This window comes from Triticum aestivum, chromosome 4D (assembly GCF_018294505.1).
Source record: "Triticum aestivum cultivar Chinese Spring chromosome 4D, IWGSC CS RefSeq v2.1, whole genome shotgun sequence".
In the NCBI taxonomy this organism is placed as follows: Eukaryota; Viridiplantae; Streptophyta; class Magnoliopsida; order Poales; family Poaceae; genus Triticum; species Triticum aestivum.
The window spans coordinates 117,498,943-117,515,256 of NC_057805.1; positions in this window are offsets into that span (position 1 = coordinate 117,498,943).

The following is a 16,314-nucleotide window of genomic DNA, read 5'->3' on the forward strand; positions in this document are numbered from 1 at the left end:
TGCCGAGTTCTCTCTCTCCCCCCCTCTCCCTCTCACCCTCTCGCGCTAAATAAATGCATTGCCTATCTAGCCCCCCAACCTCTCGTGTGCACGCACGCACGTTGTATATCTAGGTCACTCCCTCGAGACTGTCTCACTCTTTCTTCCGCACGGCGGGCCACACTCGCTCAATCTCGATCTCTTTATCTGAGTCTCATTTAACCTCGTTTTCTTTCACACACAAATGATATATCTCCCTGTTCGGGCCTCGATCGACACACTCTATACTCTCTCACGCATATTGTCTATCTAGGTCAGTCCATCCAAGCCGCCGCCACTCTTTCGACCTCATGGTGGGCCACGCTCACTCAATCTCTCTCTCTCTCCGTATGTCTCGATTGACCTCGCTCTTTCTCGGACAAAAATGATATATCACCATGTTTGAGCCCAATTCGACCTATTCACATTGTATACTCTCTCACGCACATCGTCTATCTAGGTCACTCTCTCCAACCCATCTCACTCTTTCGATCGCACGGCGACCCTATGTGATCGGTTGACCTTGCTTCCTCCCACGCACAAAATATATCTACACGACTGTGACTGGATCATCTCTCAAGCTCTATCTTACAGCCCTCACCCTTGCCAAAAAGCTCAATCGGAAAATATCTCTCCAGAGCATACATATTTGTTCAATGAATGTCGGACCACACTCACTTTGTTTCTCTATCTATATGTCTCTCGATTGACCTCGCTTTCTCACACCGTATCTTCCACGCGTTGAAGCTACTACCTCTCCATCCCTCGCAAAGCCGGAGCTATTTACATTGCGAGGGGCACTCCAACCTTGGATTAATTTGTGTAGGCATTTATTCCGGTCGGTTTAGATTATATTTTCATAGCATTCGGCCCACAACTACTCCAAACACTATTGCAACCCACGCAACTCCCCTAGTTGATTTCCCTCTGGCTCGGTCATCGCTCTCTCGCACGTCCTTTCTCGCCTTCAACGTTGCACCATGGTATTATTGAAAAAACTATGTTGTTCTCTTTAATTATTATAAATAAGCTACAAAACTACACACCGATAGTCCACTTGGAATGGAACAAATTTCGACCCACGAATTAAAGTGCTACAAACTACACACCGAGGGGCCCACATGTCATGAGAAAAATTTGGACCCATATACAAATTAAAAAATAAAGGACGAGGATCGAACATGCGACCGGGCCTTCAAGCCGCACGTCAAGAGGCAACATACGTAGAATAGCAATGTTTGTTGTACCCCCTTTGTTCACATAATGTTTTTATATTACCATAGCCTAATTAATAGATAACATGTAATATTATTTTTAGTACTATTCGCCTTCACTTACTGGTGGATTCCATGTGTGCTATCTCTCTCTCCTCCCCTTCTGCGTTTAGACGCACGGGCACACAGGAAGAACTCGCGGGCGATGTTGCCGTTGACCATATCTGGACGCGTTCACAAGTCACGGCACCAGTTTCACATACTAGTAGCACTAGTCAGTGTGTACGTGCAATGCGCGTTAATTTGGAAGTATATTAAGTGCATGCGAATATTAACTACTAGGATATTATTTGCGTGTTGTCATGTGATTAGCACTATTTTGGCATGAAATTAACTGCACGCTAAACGTGTTGAGCGCTCGACATTGAAGCAGTCTAGGTCGTTGGATGACAAGGAATACATGTGGCTTGATGACATTTTATATTTAATTTGATACGGCTCTAGCAGAACATTCAATCGATCAAACCATACATTTCGTTCAATCTGACTCCGACTTTAAATTATACGACGATCGATATAAAATAAATGGAAATGATAAACGTTCGGATTTTAAGCATGGCAATCCGAATGTTTTTCATGGAAAATTTAGATTACGCGGCGGTGACGGCGTCTCGCGGTGGGAAGCGGCTCCTCTGCCGTGCTTTGTGTGTCGTCGGGCCACTGACCGACGGCGACGGCGGCGTCTTGCGCCGTTGTTGGTGTACTCTTGGATGTTGGCCTAGCTTCAAGGAAGGCCAAAATGTTCTGGACTTCGGAGCGAGTCAACTGGCGGGAGGAAGCGACTGGCGTTGGTGCAAGGAAGCGGTCGACGGCGGCCATCCATGCCGCTGAGGGGGGCACTGGCACCCACGCGGGGACAGGCGCTGTCAACAACGCGGTGGAGACATTCGTGTGCACAGGCACCAGCATGGGCGCGCACGTCAGTGCAGGCGCAGGCGCATGCGCTGGCAGGTGCACGGGCACCGGCACGGGCGTGCGCGTCAGTGCACACGCAGGCGCATGCGCTGGCAGGTGCACGGGCGCGTGAAAGTCGGCGGGGACCTCGTGGAACCCCGTGGGATCAAGCTCGACACCAATGTGCGGCTCCCAGCCCATCAATGCCACGGGGATGGGTGCTGGCGCAGTCGAGGCGACGGGAGCCGGAACGGGAGCGGGGACAGGCGCGGCGTCTTCCCGCAAGGCCAGTTCAAGCTCGTCCCAAAGTGCCTTATGTTCTTGAGACTCCGGCTGGGTGTCTTCCTCAGGAAATTGGAACACTAAGGGCAGACCATCGTGATGCAGGATGGCGTACGTTTGGGTGTTCTTGAGGCTAGTTGGAGGTAGACGATAGGAGAATCGGAGAGGAAGAGAGAGGATTGTAGCGATACCGGGTAGTGCGGGGTTGATTTTAAACTGCGCCGCCGGCGACATTAAAAGTGGGAGCAGTTGGGACGACGGTGGGCGGCGGAGCCTGGTCAAAGGGCTCGCCTCCCGGTGAGCCTGCACAGCGGTCTGCTCGCACGCCTCCGTGACAGCCGGCGCAGCGGTCTGCTCGCACGCCTCCCGTCGACTCACACGCTTGCTCGGACGGCACCTGCCGATGAGAAGCGGGAACTCGTGGCGGCACGTAAATGCCCACGGTTTCAATAGTGAAAGCGTTCGCCTTAACGTGACAGGTCTTTGTTCCAAAATACCTTGGCTCTTCATTTGTGCAACTTGTCATAAGCAGCTTGTCTCAAATTGAAGAAAAAACTTACGAAGTAATATTTGTGCCATATCACGTGACCATGCTTAGTTTCAAGAATTTTATGCTCACTTTTGGATTTTCTGAAATTTAAGATCCAGGATTCGAAACAATATCATAACCTGCATCATGCAATAAATTTTCAAGCCGTACATCTGTCCTGTTGTATTTCTTAAGAAAGGATTTGGTCAAAGATTTTGCTTAGTTAGACTTCAGACAAGTTATATATGCAGAGTAAAAGGATAATCCCTCCGTACCAGTGCATTGCCTGATATATTAACTCAAGTACTAGGCACGAACAAACGGGCTCAATTCTGTGCTCATCCTGGTGTAGTAGTAGTAGTAGTAGTAGTAGTAGTAGTAGTAGTAGTAGTAGTAGTAGTAGTAGTAGTAGTAGTAGTAGTAGTAGTAGTAGTAGTAGTAGTACTAGGCAATGCAGTTGACGGGTGACCTTGACGAGCGGCGAGCGAGGGAATTGAACCGTGCTCGGCACGGTAGGTAACGTTGTCTAGTTACTAAAGCATCCCTCCGTTGTTCATCGGTAGTCATTATGGACCGGGGACATGAGGGGAATTTCCAAGGGCTGGAATTCTGGCCGCCAGATATTTCAACTTGAAACGCCGAGGCTCGACTAGTTGGGGTTGCCTAATGTGCGTACCACGCACGCCACCGAAGGACACGAGCCCGGTTTTTTTAGGATCAACACGAGCCAAGGTCTGGCTGGTACGCCGTTGGGTCCTACCATTCGAGAATACGAAAGGAACCTTTTAAATTGCCGAATGCATCTATGTGTATTACAATACCCGTATTTTCCTTGCAAATACTAATCTCAACGTGGTAATTGATTTATGACGAGTTGTTGAATTAGAGTGAGTTTGTGATATAGTGATCTCAACGTGGATTTCACATTTCATGGTATCCCTAGTAAGTTTTCCAGTGCAAATTCAAATTTAAAAGATGAACAATATGGAGGTGAGAAAACTTTGTATGTATCAAGCATATGACCACACACACACACACAAAGGCACACACACGCATGAACACAACAACAATCCAATAAGTATAGTGCATCTATTTTTCCAAACCATGCATGTATGACATGAATTCAAAAATACTCCTTCTATTCCTAAATATTAGTCTTTTAGAGAGTTCAACAAGTGACTACATACGGAGCAAAATGAGTGAATCTAGACTCTAAGATATGTCTATATACATCCGTATGTGCCAGTCCATTTGAAGCCTCTAGAAAGACTAATATTTAGGAACGAAGGGAGTAAAATGTAAGACATCCATGGTCCTCAGTTCAATATTTAAAATGAACATGAAACTGAAACATGAATATTAAGTCTAGTACTACAGTACATGCAAATGTTGTGTTTAGGCGGAGCTATGATTTTTGGGGTCAACCCCTCGACCTTAGATAAAATTGTGGAGCTCTGTTTAGGGTTGTTTAGATTATATTTGTCCCCACCGTCCCAACCACCGATTGGTTGTGCACCCCCCACCCCTCCTCCCCGGGAGAATATCATGTGCCCCCATACCTTAGATGCTATATGCCGATACGAGTTGCTTGGAGCTTGTAGATCTGAGATATAGCAGCTCACATGATGTGTCTTAATATTTTTGCAGGAAACCTTGATGAGTTTGAGAATTGCACACAATTTGTACAAAAACTACTTAGATGCCCTTTGATACCATATCCAACGACCTCGAAGCTCGTATCACCGTAGCATCTAAGATGAAGGAGGACATCATATTCTCCTGTATGTAAGAATATCATGTGCTACCACACCTTAGATGCTTTGGTGATACAAGCTCTTCGGAGGCGTTGGATTTGTGACCCAACACCTCCTCGGTGGTTCGAATGGTTTTTTGCAGAAAAGCCCCAAAAGAGTTCGGCCACTGCTTACAAGCACAAAGACTGCTTAGATGCCATTGGATCTCAGATCAAACGACCTCCAAGCTCGTATCACCGTAGCATCCAAGCTGCGATAGCACCTTATGTTTTCTCGCACGGGAGAGTACGAGGTGCTCCTGCACCGTAGATTCTATGGTGATACGAGTTCACTGAGATCTGACGGCCCACAGTAGGAGGTTTGAATGTTTTTGCAATATACGACTGATAGAGTTTGGCAAATGCGCAGAAAGTACAAGTACTACGCATGTGCCATCTGATCACTGATCATACGACCTAGATGCTCATATCACTGTAGCGGGTAATTAAGCTACGGGGAGCACCTAATATGAGCACCGGGGAGCCGTTGGATCGAAGATGCAGCGGCACACACGAGGCCTGAATGTTTTATTTGCAAAAAAACCTTTGGAGAGTTTGGAAATTGCGCATAATTACAAAGACTACTCCCAAGCCATTGGATCTCACTTCCAACGGTGTAAAAACTCGTATCACCATAGTATCTAAGTTGCGGGGTGGATGTGATATTCTATGCCGCTGTCATTTTTGTTCGTAAACTTGCAAAATACGTGTAACTCGTGCCGTTACTTGTCTAACCGCGCAAAGTGTTTGTTCAAAAAAACCATCCTACACTGAAATATCGGAACAACACACGAGGGTCCCACTTCTCATTAATCAAATTTGGACCTAAAACTAACAAATCTGAAAGACGAGATTCGAACTGGCAACCTGGACTACAAAGCGTAAGTCGATAGCCTGAAAAAACGAACGGTTGTTGGCTTTGTCCCATAACTTGATTTTATACAGTACTTGCGTTGAGTAGAGTAGAGGGAGTGCCTCATCAACACGTGCATGACAGTTGTCTCACTTACTGGTGGGTCCCAGGTCTGCGATCTCAATCTCTCTTCTCTCCATCGTCTAACCTTTGCACGGGCACACACGAAGAGCGGCGCTAGCTTGCCGTGGTGTTATTACAACTAAAAAAAAGCTTGGAAAATAGAAGAATCGCCTAGAACAAGAGACGTTGTGGCTGGTCCAGACGGAGCTAACCACATCTATCCTCCGTGCCACGTTTGCATGATGAAGCTGTGTGGCTAGTGGGGTGTTTTCGACCGACTGGCTGGGTCCCTAGGTCGAACCATAGGTACTACGTCTGATACAGTATATTTTTACACGCACATTTTTCCTCCGTGCCGAGACGTGGCACACCCTACCGCGCGGTTTCGGGGTCCTCCCGGGTGGTGCACGCATATATTCTTCCTGGCGTGGGACGCCCTACCGTGCGTTTTCTGGGTCCTCCTCAGTCGTAGCGCCGAAGCAAGTAAATGAGTCATCAAATCACGAAAGACCACCTTTCCCGCCGAGTACATCAGTGAAGCACGGTGGCTAGCTAGTTGGGCTAGTTCGACCGATTAGCTAGGCAGCCGCCACATTTGTTTTTTCACCCCTTTTTTATCTACTTGCCGGCAGGTAAATTTAAATATCCACCGCGGCGTTGCTCTGGTGTTTGGGTGCGGCAGGATTTTTAATTTTTTGATTGACGGGAGCAGGCACGGCAAGATTTTTAATTTTATGATTGACGGGAGCAGGCGCGGCAGCAATTAGTCACGATGACTCCGCCTATAAAAACCCACTGCTCCCTGATGTGAGAAGTCGTCGACTGGTGTTTTACCGTGGTGAAAACCAAAAGATTCCCCGCTCCCCCCGCCTTCCCGTAGATTGCATTGCCTTTCAGCCGTTTCGCCCCCTTTGCTTCCTCTCCCCATTGCTTCTACCTGGTGCCATGGCGGCGCAGCAGATCACAGAGTCCGAGGTGAGGCGCCTGACACAGGAGCTCCATGTCAAGGATGCGGAGGTCAGGGCCAAGGACGTGGAGCTCCGTGAGCTCAAGGAGGAGAGGAGTGCCATGCTCCTGCATCACCAACGTCGTGCGCCTCGAGAAGCAGAGGAACTTCGATGGTGTTTAGGCGCCCTCTGCCTGGGCATGTCCATGTCTCGGCGCAACATGACCGTTGCATCAAACTCAGACGGTGCAGATCAGTCACTGTAGCACAAAGCGTGTGGGTGTGTTTGGTTGCATTCTCATCTCAATATAGTTGTTTCCTCTTCATGTATTTTTTGTCAACCTACTAGTGTGGACTCATGCACCCTTCATGCACTCTGCCAAACACCCAAAAGTGGGTCGAGAAGGGAACTTTTGCTCCCATCCCGTGCACCCTTCATACACCCTGCCTAACACTATTTGTGCTTCATATGGTTCATGTTTTGTGGGGTACTGTAGCACCGTACTCTCCGTGCGCTGTGGACCTAGTTCTGTTAACATTGATCTCACCGTTCATTCTCGACCGGAAAGTCGAAAAAGCGGTACAATGTTACATATAGGAGTAGTTGACATGTGCACAACATCATTTGTTATCCTCATATCTTACTACACTAGCAACAAGATTGTGTAGTACTGACGTATGAACCACTGCACATGCCTAGTAGTAGGAGCACTATGTATGTTCAAGTGGCTGCCGTGTTTCGCACTCCTCCGTCGTAAGAGTGGAAACGCTTACTGTAATCATTTTTTTCTTCAGAAAAACAGTGGACACGCTCTACCGTGCGGATCCTCCTCCAGCCATGCACTAAATTACTCACTTTTGTCGACGTGTGGGACAGCCAGCACCTGGGTCCACCAGCCATGCACTAAATTACTCCGTAGTAGTGTGACGGTAGACTACCCCGATCGAACCGCTGCACTAATGCCCAATGAGCCGTCAAATCACAAAACCCCCTCCTTTCCAGGAGTAAGTTGGACGGATGAAGCAACCATCATTTCACTCTTCTCTCTCAGCTTCCTCTCTTGAAGAAGACCCCCACTCGCTTCGCTTCTCCCTCATCTCGTTCCTCCTTTCACTCTTCTCTCTCAGCTTCCTCTCTTGGATGGACACTGGAGCACCGGCCGACGTGATGTCTATGGCTTTGGCCAAAATCGTCGAGGCTCATGGTACGAAGAAGCGCAAGCACCCCGCCGAGACTACCGCAGACAAGCTCAAAGCCATCGCCCTGTCCAAGCCCCCCTCTCCGGGATCTCTCATTAAGCAAGTCCAGGTAATGTCTCTTGTTGACGATCTTTTTCTCGATCTTGATCGTGTTTTTTCATCTAACACGCAGTACTAGTACTGGTAGTACAACTTTCTGGGTGATCTTGCATGTGATTTTAGTGTGCCAAATGACGGTTCTAAATTCCTCTTTTGACCAAAACATGCGAGAGGTTGACACTGATTTCTTATAGATTACTTTCAACTACTCCCTCTGTCCCAAATTTCTTGTCTTAGATTTGTCTAGATACAGATGTATCTAATACTAAAATGTGACTTGATACATCCGTATCTAGACAAATCTAAGACAAGAATTTTGGGACAGAGGGAGTACTTTATGAACATCAATGCTACCTTTTAAGAGGGTATATTTGCCTCAGTAACTTGTGTTATGGATATTGCATGTAATCCCTCTGCTCTCATGCCTTTGAAGACATGTTCTAGTGTCTTTGTTCACTCATTTCTGTGCATATATATAGTCATATATGCAGTATAATATCGAAAATCATCTTATATTTCTGAACGGAGGTAGTAATAAAATATGGTTTCTGTTTGAATTAGAACCAGGTCCGCGGTGGAGATGAAGTTCTCAAAGTCATGCCGCGTGAACTGGAAGACCTGATGATGAGTTCTACTGCTGAACTATCCAGCTGCTGTGTCCTTGTCACCACGTGTCCTGAACTAGTGTTTTCCTGTAGCATTGTTGTCAGGCGTGTTCTCGAGGCTATACTTGACCACAACAATTTCCTGGCTGTGCCTTCGATTACGAAGGGTGTGGTTCTTGTAAAGCTTCCCAACAAATCTGATGCGGCTTGTCTTCATCATCATGTTTATGAGTGGAAAGACCACTCTGTTAGGTTCTCCAAGGTTGACAAGATGGTGATGGTGCATGTAGACATCTCACACGGAGTCCATGGCCTAGTTAGTTATGCGGGGTTCATCCCGTAGGTCGGTGGCAAGAAATAGTCTGCAGAGTTTAGTTAGTGCAACTTTGCTTGTCTGTAGTAAGTACTATTGTTCAGTACTTGATTTGTGTTTGTGAACCCTGGATTGTTTATTAGTACTGCCGCTTTTGGTGTGTGAACGGTCTATGTTAATGTCTATGTTAATGTCTGTCCACTCAATTCAGTCTGCATATTTTGAAGTACCCAGATCATATTTTTTGTGAGGACGGTTTATCAATTATGGTTACACTCCAATATATGTATGCATTGCAGGGTTTGTCGCACCCACCAGGATTTCCAGTCCCATGGATGTTCGGTCCATACGATTTGTCACAACCTTTGGACTATCCTGCTTGTGGGAGTAGGCGGGGCCCCTGCATGCCACCCGTAGTTGGACGATCAATCTTCTGTTTAGTACTTCAACATAGTGATTTCCTGGTAAGGATTCACTCATGTCACATCAAGTAAATCTTGTTGATTTACTGTCTAAATCTTATTGATTTAATGCCATGTTTTCTTTCTTTTCCTGCAATTTTATGATGCAGGCTTTGCCATGTGACATTCATCACAGAATAAACCGTTTGGTTTGCTCTACGATGGCTATTTTTGCAGGTTTCACTTCTTATGTCGTGTCAGTAACGAAGGCACTGTCCATCACTTATATTACTGGAAAAAATTGGATCAGTCTATTGTCTGAGTACAAGCTGAATCCCTATGATGAACTGCAGTTTGGTTTAACAAAAACGCCACAATTAGTCCTTCTCGCGTTTAAAAGAAATGAAGAAAAAAACTGGATCACGGTCACGGATCCTAGTCAAGTTAGAAAGCTGATCATAGCAGACCAAACACGATCGCCGCTGTCTCGCACAGATCGAGCACCGGCAGTTGCTCTAGCACTAACAGCGGCAGCAGCTCAGTCTGATCCAGCTGAGGATTGGGCACCGACCGCGTCAGCGGATCAGTCTGATCTACCGGAGGATCGGGCATCGACACCGGCACCTGCTCCGACACCGGCACCAGCTCTACAAGGAGCACCATCTCCGGCAGCAGCAGCGGCTTCGGCACCTGCACCAACACTTGCACTTGCATCTGCTCAGACCCGTGCAGTTGCACCGGCAACAGACTGGGCTGCAGTTCGCACTTCATATACCAAAGTCCTTACAAAAACCAACATGTCCACCTTCTTCGTAAGCATTGGCCGCCCAAGTGCTTCGTTCTTTTTTCTTTCCATGTTGTTTCACATGATTCACTGTGTTGATCTAACTGTTTGGGTATGTCTTCTTGTTTGCAAACAGAGAATTCCTAGAGCAACGAGGGAGTCGTTCAACAATCCGGGCGACCGCGGCCAAGTATCTCTTACCATGTGCAGCCTTGGTGTGAATGAACCTGCTCAATATACCGTAAGTACAAAGGATGGTCCCATGATGATTGATGCTAAAGGATGGTCAAGGTTCAAATCTAAATCATATCTTGTGGTAGGGGATGATGTCAAAATCGAACTTTCTCGGCAAGGAGAGCTGGTCCAAATCAACTTTGAAATTCTTCAGTAGCAGCATGCAACTGCCGAACTGATCTATCCTCCGAGAGATTTTGATGTAATAATCTGGCATGGTGAAACAAGTGTCCTGTGTGTATAAGTAGTACGACAGTATTATTTATCACATGGTATATCGTTGATAGAATTGCAACTCTGATTGCTGGTTAGGAACTATCGTTCGATTTCATTCCAACTGCTGCCGTGCTTTTTTCAATTTTGTGTATTCGCCTTGCGACAGCATCTAAAACCAGCGCCGTACCGATCGCTTGCAATATGAAAAGCGCTGAGGTAGAACACATGGGCCCCCAAACATGCAGGGTCGGCCTGCGGCCCAAAGTCCAGAACCGTGAGCCTATCTGAGTATTATATTCTCAGCTGAACCCCCATAAAAAAAGCTGAACCCCCTTAATGCCCGTGCGTTGCAGAGGGAGTATATTTCTCGGCAAGGTGAGCCTGTGATATAAAAGATTTGTATATTTCTTTACAGAGGGAGTATCTCTCTGTCAAAAAATATATTTATGTGTAACTAGTTACTCCTGTCTTTCTACTTCCTTTCGCTGATATGTGGGGCAACCGGCAACCGGGTCCACGTGCCATATGCACAAATTAGTGTGGACAACTTCACGGTAGACACACCCCGGTCGTAGCGCCGCAGTAATGCCCAATGAGCCGTCAAATCACAACCCCCCTTTCCAGCTTTAGCAGTAAGCTGGGCGGACGAAGCGGCAATATTTCACTGGGCCTGAATCCCCTTCTCCCTCATCTGCTTGTTCAAAGAAAACCCCCTCTCGGCGATTGCATAGGGTTTTCTCATGGAGAACCAGGTACGAATTCTTCATCCATCCCTGATAAATCCAAGTCCCTTGGTCGCAGGTAATCCTAGGATGGCAGCCGCCGCCGTTGATGCATTTTTCTTCCTACTGAATCTGGTGTGTTTCATTTGCAATGCCCAAAGTGCGAGTACCCTACAGGTTTCTGCGCTCTCGGCGAGACACCACACTTGTTCCTTCTCATCCTAACACAACATTTTGAAACGTGCACAGTATGTTCCTAGAATCCTCTTTTCTATCCGGGAGGGTGGGGGTTTTTTGAACATACTGTGTTCTCATATTATTTTTCCTGCAGTGTATTACTTGCTCTGCCAGAACACATGTACTCAAGATGCTCGGCCTTGCCATAACTAAATACACTAGTTTAATGGTCACAGTGAAGACAAGCCATGGATATAAGTTCCGAGTTGGGTTCATGAACCAAGAAGATCGCTGCTTTTTTTATGGCCGAACTTGGATAAACTTTCTCAAGTGTTATGGACTGAAAGTTGGCGCACGAATGTTGATGGAAATAGCAGAACCTGGTCTCATCTTCACTCCGATCTTCCACCCTGACGTCGTTCCAATTGTTCATCCATGTTAGTTTTGTATCTGGTTCTTGCTTGTTGCCTCGATTACTTCTTAATCCACCTATTCTGTCTAACTAATCACAATTTAACTTTAGAAGTAGCAACGAATCTCTCACGAAGATGCTACTTCTAACTAATTTTTTTTTATAATTGGTGGCACGTGTAGGTTTTTTCAGAGTTAAGCAGTCTGCTCGTTTGTTACTCTGTAATAACTCAGCTGTTACTAATGGCACTGAAGTTGACTGGATCGACATCCACAAGTTCCTACACTTTATTGATCGTCTTGAGGTCCTTGTGGGGCGTTTCAATGGTGGAAGGCCACGTGGGATATGTGTGCCACTGCTGCACTCGTTGAACAGGTCCAACTGTGTCGAGAAACTTATGGTACGAGCTGTTTTCTATTATATATGTTGTTCATAAACTATTGCTTATACACAGTTTTACAGCTGTGATCTTCTTGAAACAGGAACTGCCGAGTTCTATTGTTCCTATACAGATGCCTGACCATGGTCGGGTCAGACTTGCGCTTGGTCACAACATGATGTTTATGTCGACCTACTCAATTCCCCTTGGAGGTGAAAAGATACTTATTCATGGGTGGTCTCAAATAATGAAGGCCCGTCCATCTTGGAGAATAGGACAGAAGATTATGTTCATGCTTTTCCATGGCTCTAAAGCGAATATCCTGTTTATTGACCACGTTGCGAGATGAAGCCGCTTTTAGAAGGTTGTGGATGCGCGGGGTGGCGCCTGGGCCTTGTCCTGGGGCTTGGCGGCCTCACCCTTGGTTAACTATAGGCAAACTAGCACTGTTCGAGGCGTGCTTTGTATGGTTGAACCTGTATAAGTACTCATACTGCTTTCAGCTTTGGTTTTTAAGTGCCCCTGCTGGTTTCAGTTAAGGTTGTCAAGTACTCCTGCTGCTTTTACAGTCTGTCGTGTTTCTTCAGTCCTGTCTTCCTCCAGCCGCCAAAACCAAACCAGCGCCAGCGGGGCCGCCTGCTTCCGCCTCCCACGGCTGGTTGCGCCTCAGCGCACGCATCGCCGCCCCACCGTCTCCTAAATCGTTAACACCGACGTCCTCCACGCGCTTTGGTGCGCTCGCCGCGGCGCCGCCCTCTCGCGTTGTCAACATGGTCAACAAACAACAGGAATCGGCAGAAGTACATGGAGAGGATGACAGTAGGGGCCCACCACGTCAGCGTATGGAAAAATAAAATGCTTCGTCCTAGTGTTTTCCTGACATCTGGGACCCACGACATTCTGAGCGTATATAGTCAATAGACAAGAGAACAGCACAAGATCGGCTGACACCTGGGACGTAGCTACTCGAGCAGTATTTTTTTTGTTTGGTATTGTTGAGACGGAACAGGGTTTGAAATAGGCTGTGGCCCGTCTAGCCCAGGCTTATATTTTATGTTCACCATGTGACCAGCCCAGCTATTTTTTCTTTGTGAAAATGAGCCCAGTTTATTTTTTGTGAAGAATACCCAATCCAGGCCTACTTATTTTTCTACGCCCTGATGGGCTGCAACTCTTTCAAGACGCCTGCAAATCTTGAAAGTAATATGAAATGGGTTGTAAATATAAAAACAGATGACAAATTGGCAATTACTTTATAATTTCTGATTTTTTTCACATTTTCAGATTCCTATTTCACTGGGCATTAACCTAATTTAAATATATCTTCAAAGTACTTTAAATCTAGCTCGACATTTCGGTATTAAAAATAGTTTGGAACCCACAGAAATATGCGAAATTGGCCCTGGCCAACCAAAAAAAACGACTGCAATAAATTGCATAAGAAGTTGCCATGAGCTATATATAAATTATTAAAAAAAAGAGGGAGTGGTCTGACTTGTGGGCCTGTTTAGTTGATGCGTATGCAAGATTTTTTTAGTTATTATATACGTCAACAAACGATTCTAGCAGACGTAACCGTTGGATGTCAATCCAACGGCCGTCGTGTTTCTTCAATCTCTGATCTTCTTGCTCCAGCCGCCAAAGCAGCGCCGGCGGGACCGCCTACTCCCGCCTCCCGTGGCCGGCTGTGCTGCCGCGCAGGCCTCAGCGCCCCCTACTACTCCCACCGCTGGCCAAGGCATCCCTCTACTCACCCACACCCCATGTTATTCTGCTGCGACGGCAGCCTCACACCGCAGCCGAACTGGTGAACCCTCGTACTCCTCTCCGCGCGGGCTTCCCCTACCGCATCTTCCCCGGCTCCGCGTTGTCCCCTTCCTAGGCCTCGCCTCATCCACCGCCGTGGTGCTCTCGGCGCGGCGTGGTCAATGTGGTCAATGACCGACTTCCATCGGAAGAGTGCTATACGTGGAGAGGCTGACAGCTGGGTCCACGGCAGCCGCAAGGAAGTGCCTCCTTATTACGCGGAAAATAATTATTCCTCCACCTGACAGCAGGGACCCATCGGACGGGCCACCAGTATTTCGCAAAAAAACGTTTCCCCCTGACTGCTAGGACCCACAGGACGGGCCACTATATTTCGCGAAAAAAACGTTCCCCCGCTGTCAGCTCGGACCCACCGGAAGTGCCTCCTTATTACGCACAAAAAATGAATACCCCCCTACTAGCTGGGACCCACCTTCGTGGGAGGCTGACTTGTGGGCCTACTAAGTTGACTGGGACGGAGGCCTTTGTCAACTTTAGTCAATATATGAACGATTCTAGCTCCAGTGACCGTACGATGTCCATCCAATGGCCGTAGTGCTTCTTCAACCTCTGGTCTTCTTGCTCCAGCCGCCCAAAGCAGCGCCGGTCGTGTCGCCTGCTCCTGCCGCCCGTGGCCGGTTGTGATGCCGTGGAGGCCTCACCGCCCCCTACTACTCCCACCGCTGGCCAGACCATCCCTCCACGCACCCACACCCCCTGTTATTCTGCGGCGACGGCAGCCTCACACCGCAGTCGAACGAGTGAACCCTCATACTCCTCTACGCGTGGGCATCCACTGCCGCGTCTTCCCCGGCTCCGCGTCGTCCCCTTCCTAGGCCTCGCCGTCGTCCACCGCCCTGGTGCTCTCGGCGCGGCGTGGTCAACGTGGTCAAGGAATGGCTTCCATCGGACGTGGACTGTACGTGGAGAGGCTGACAGCTGGGTCCACGGCCGCAGCAAGGAAGTGCCTCCTTATTACGCGCAAAATAATTATTCCTCCACCTGACAGCGGGGACCCACCGGACGGGCCACCGTATTTCACGAAAAAAACGTTTCCCCCTGACTGCTGGGACCCACCAGCTACATCTTCGCACGCAAGGAAGTGCGTCCGAAAAAAAAACGATTCGCCCCCCTGACTGCTGGGACCCACCAGCTACATCTTCGCACGCAAGGAAGTGCGTCCGAAAAAAAACGATTCCCCCCTGACTGCTGGGACCCAGCAGCTACACCTTCGCACGCAAGGAAGTGCGTCCGGGAAAAAGAAAAAATGATTCGCCCCCCTGACTGCTGGGACCCACCAGCTACATCTTCGCAGGCAAGGAAGTGCCTGACAGTCGGGACCCACCTGGTCGAAGCGTACGTAGCGTTGTCATTCTGGTCGCGAACGTGTACGTACATATATACTGGTCGATGTAGAGGCGCGCACGTGTCATAGTAGAGGCACGTACGTGTCATAGTAGAGGCGCGCACGTAGCGTGTACATGTATGTACAGCGGCCAGGGTGCAAGAAAGAAATACGGCCACGTACGTACATACGGGCAGGGTCTCGAACGCCTACTCGCGCATACGTATGGCCAGGGCTCGTGTACATGGCTGGGTCAGAACGGAGAAATAGCGTCGTCGTCGTGTTCATGGGGAGGCAATGGAATGCGTCGTGTTCATGGGGAGGCAATGGAATGCGTCGTATTCATCGAGAGGCAACGGAACGCGTGGGAGCCAACCAGCTGGGTCGGAATGGAATGCGTGGTCATGTTCATCGGGAGGGCTTGGACGGAACAGGCGATGGAAACGAGGCCTGGCGTACCGCAAAACAGAGGAAACGGCCTTGTGTTCTACCGGCCACGTTCGAAACGGGATCCTGTTCATCGGGAAGGGTTTGGCGTACCGCAAAACGGAGGAAACGGACCTCCTACGGTCAAAACGGGGGTCCTGTTGATCGGGAGGGGTGTGGCATACCGCAAAACGGAGGAAACGGACTTGTGTTGGAGCGCTACGGTCGAAACGGGGGTCCTGTTGATCGGGAGGGGTGTGGCGTACCGCAAAACGGGACTCCACGGGATACTGTTCATCTCCACCGGCGACCTCCTCCAGCCTCCATGGGCTACCGTCGACCTCCTCCAGCCTCCACGGGCTCCTGTTCATCCAGCCTCCACCGCGCGCTACTCCACCGGCTACTGTTCAACCACCCCTCCACCGTCTACTGTTCATCCAGCCCTCCACACCACGGGGTCCTGTTCAACCACCCCTCCCTGTCT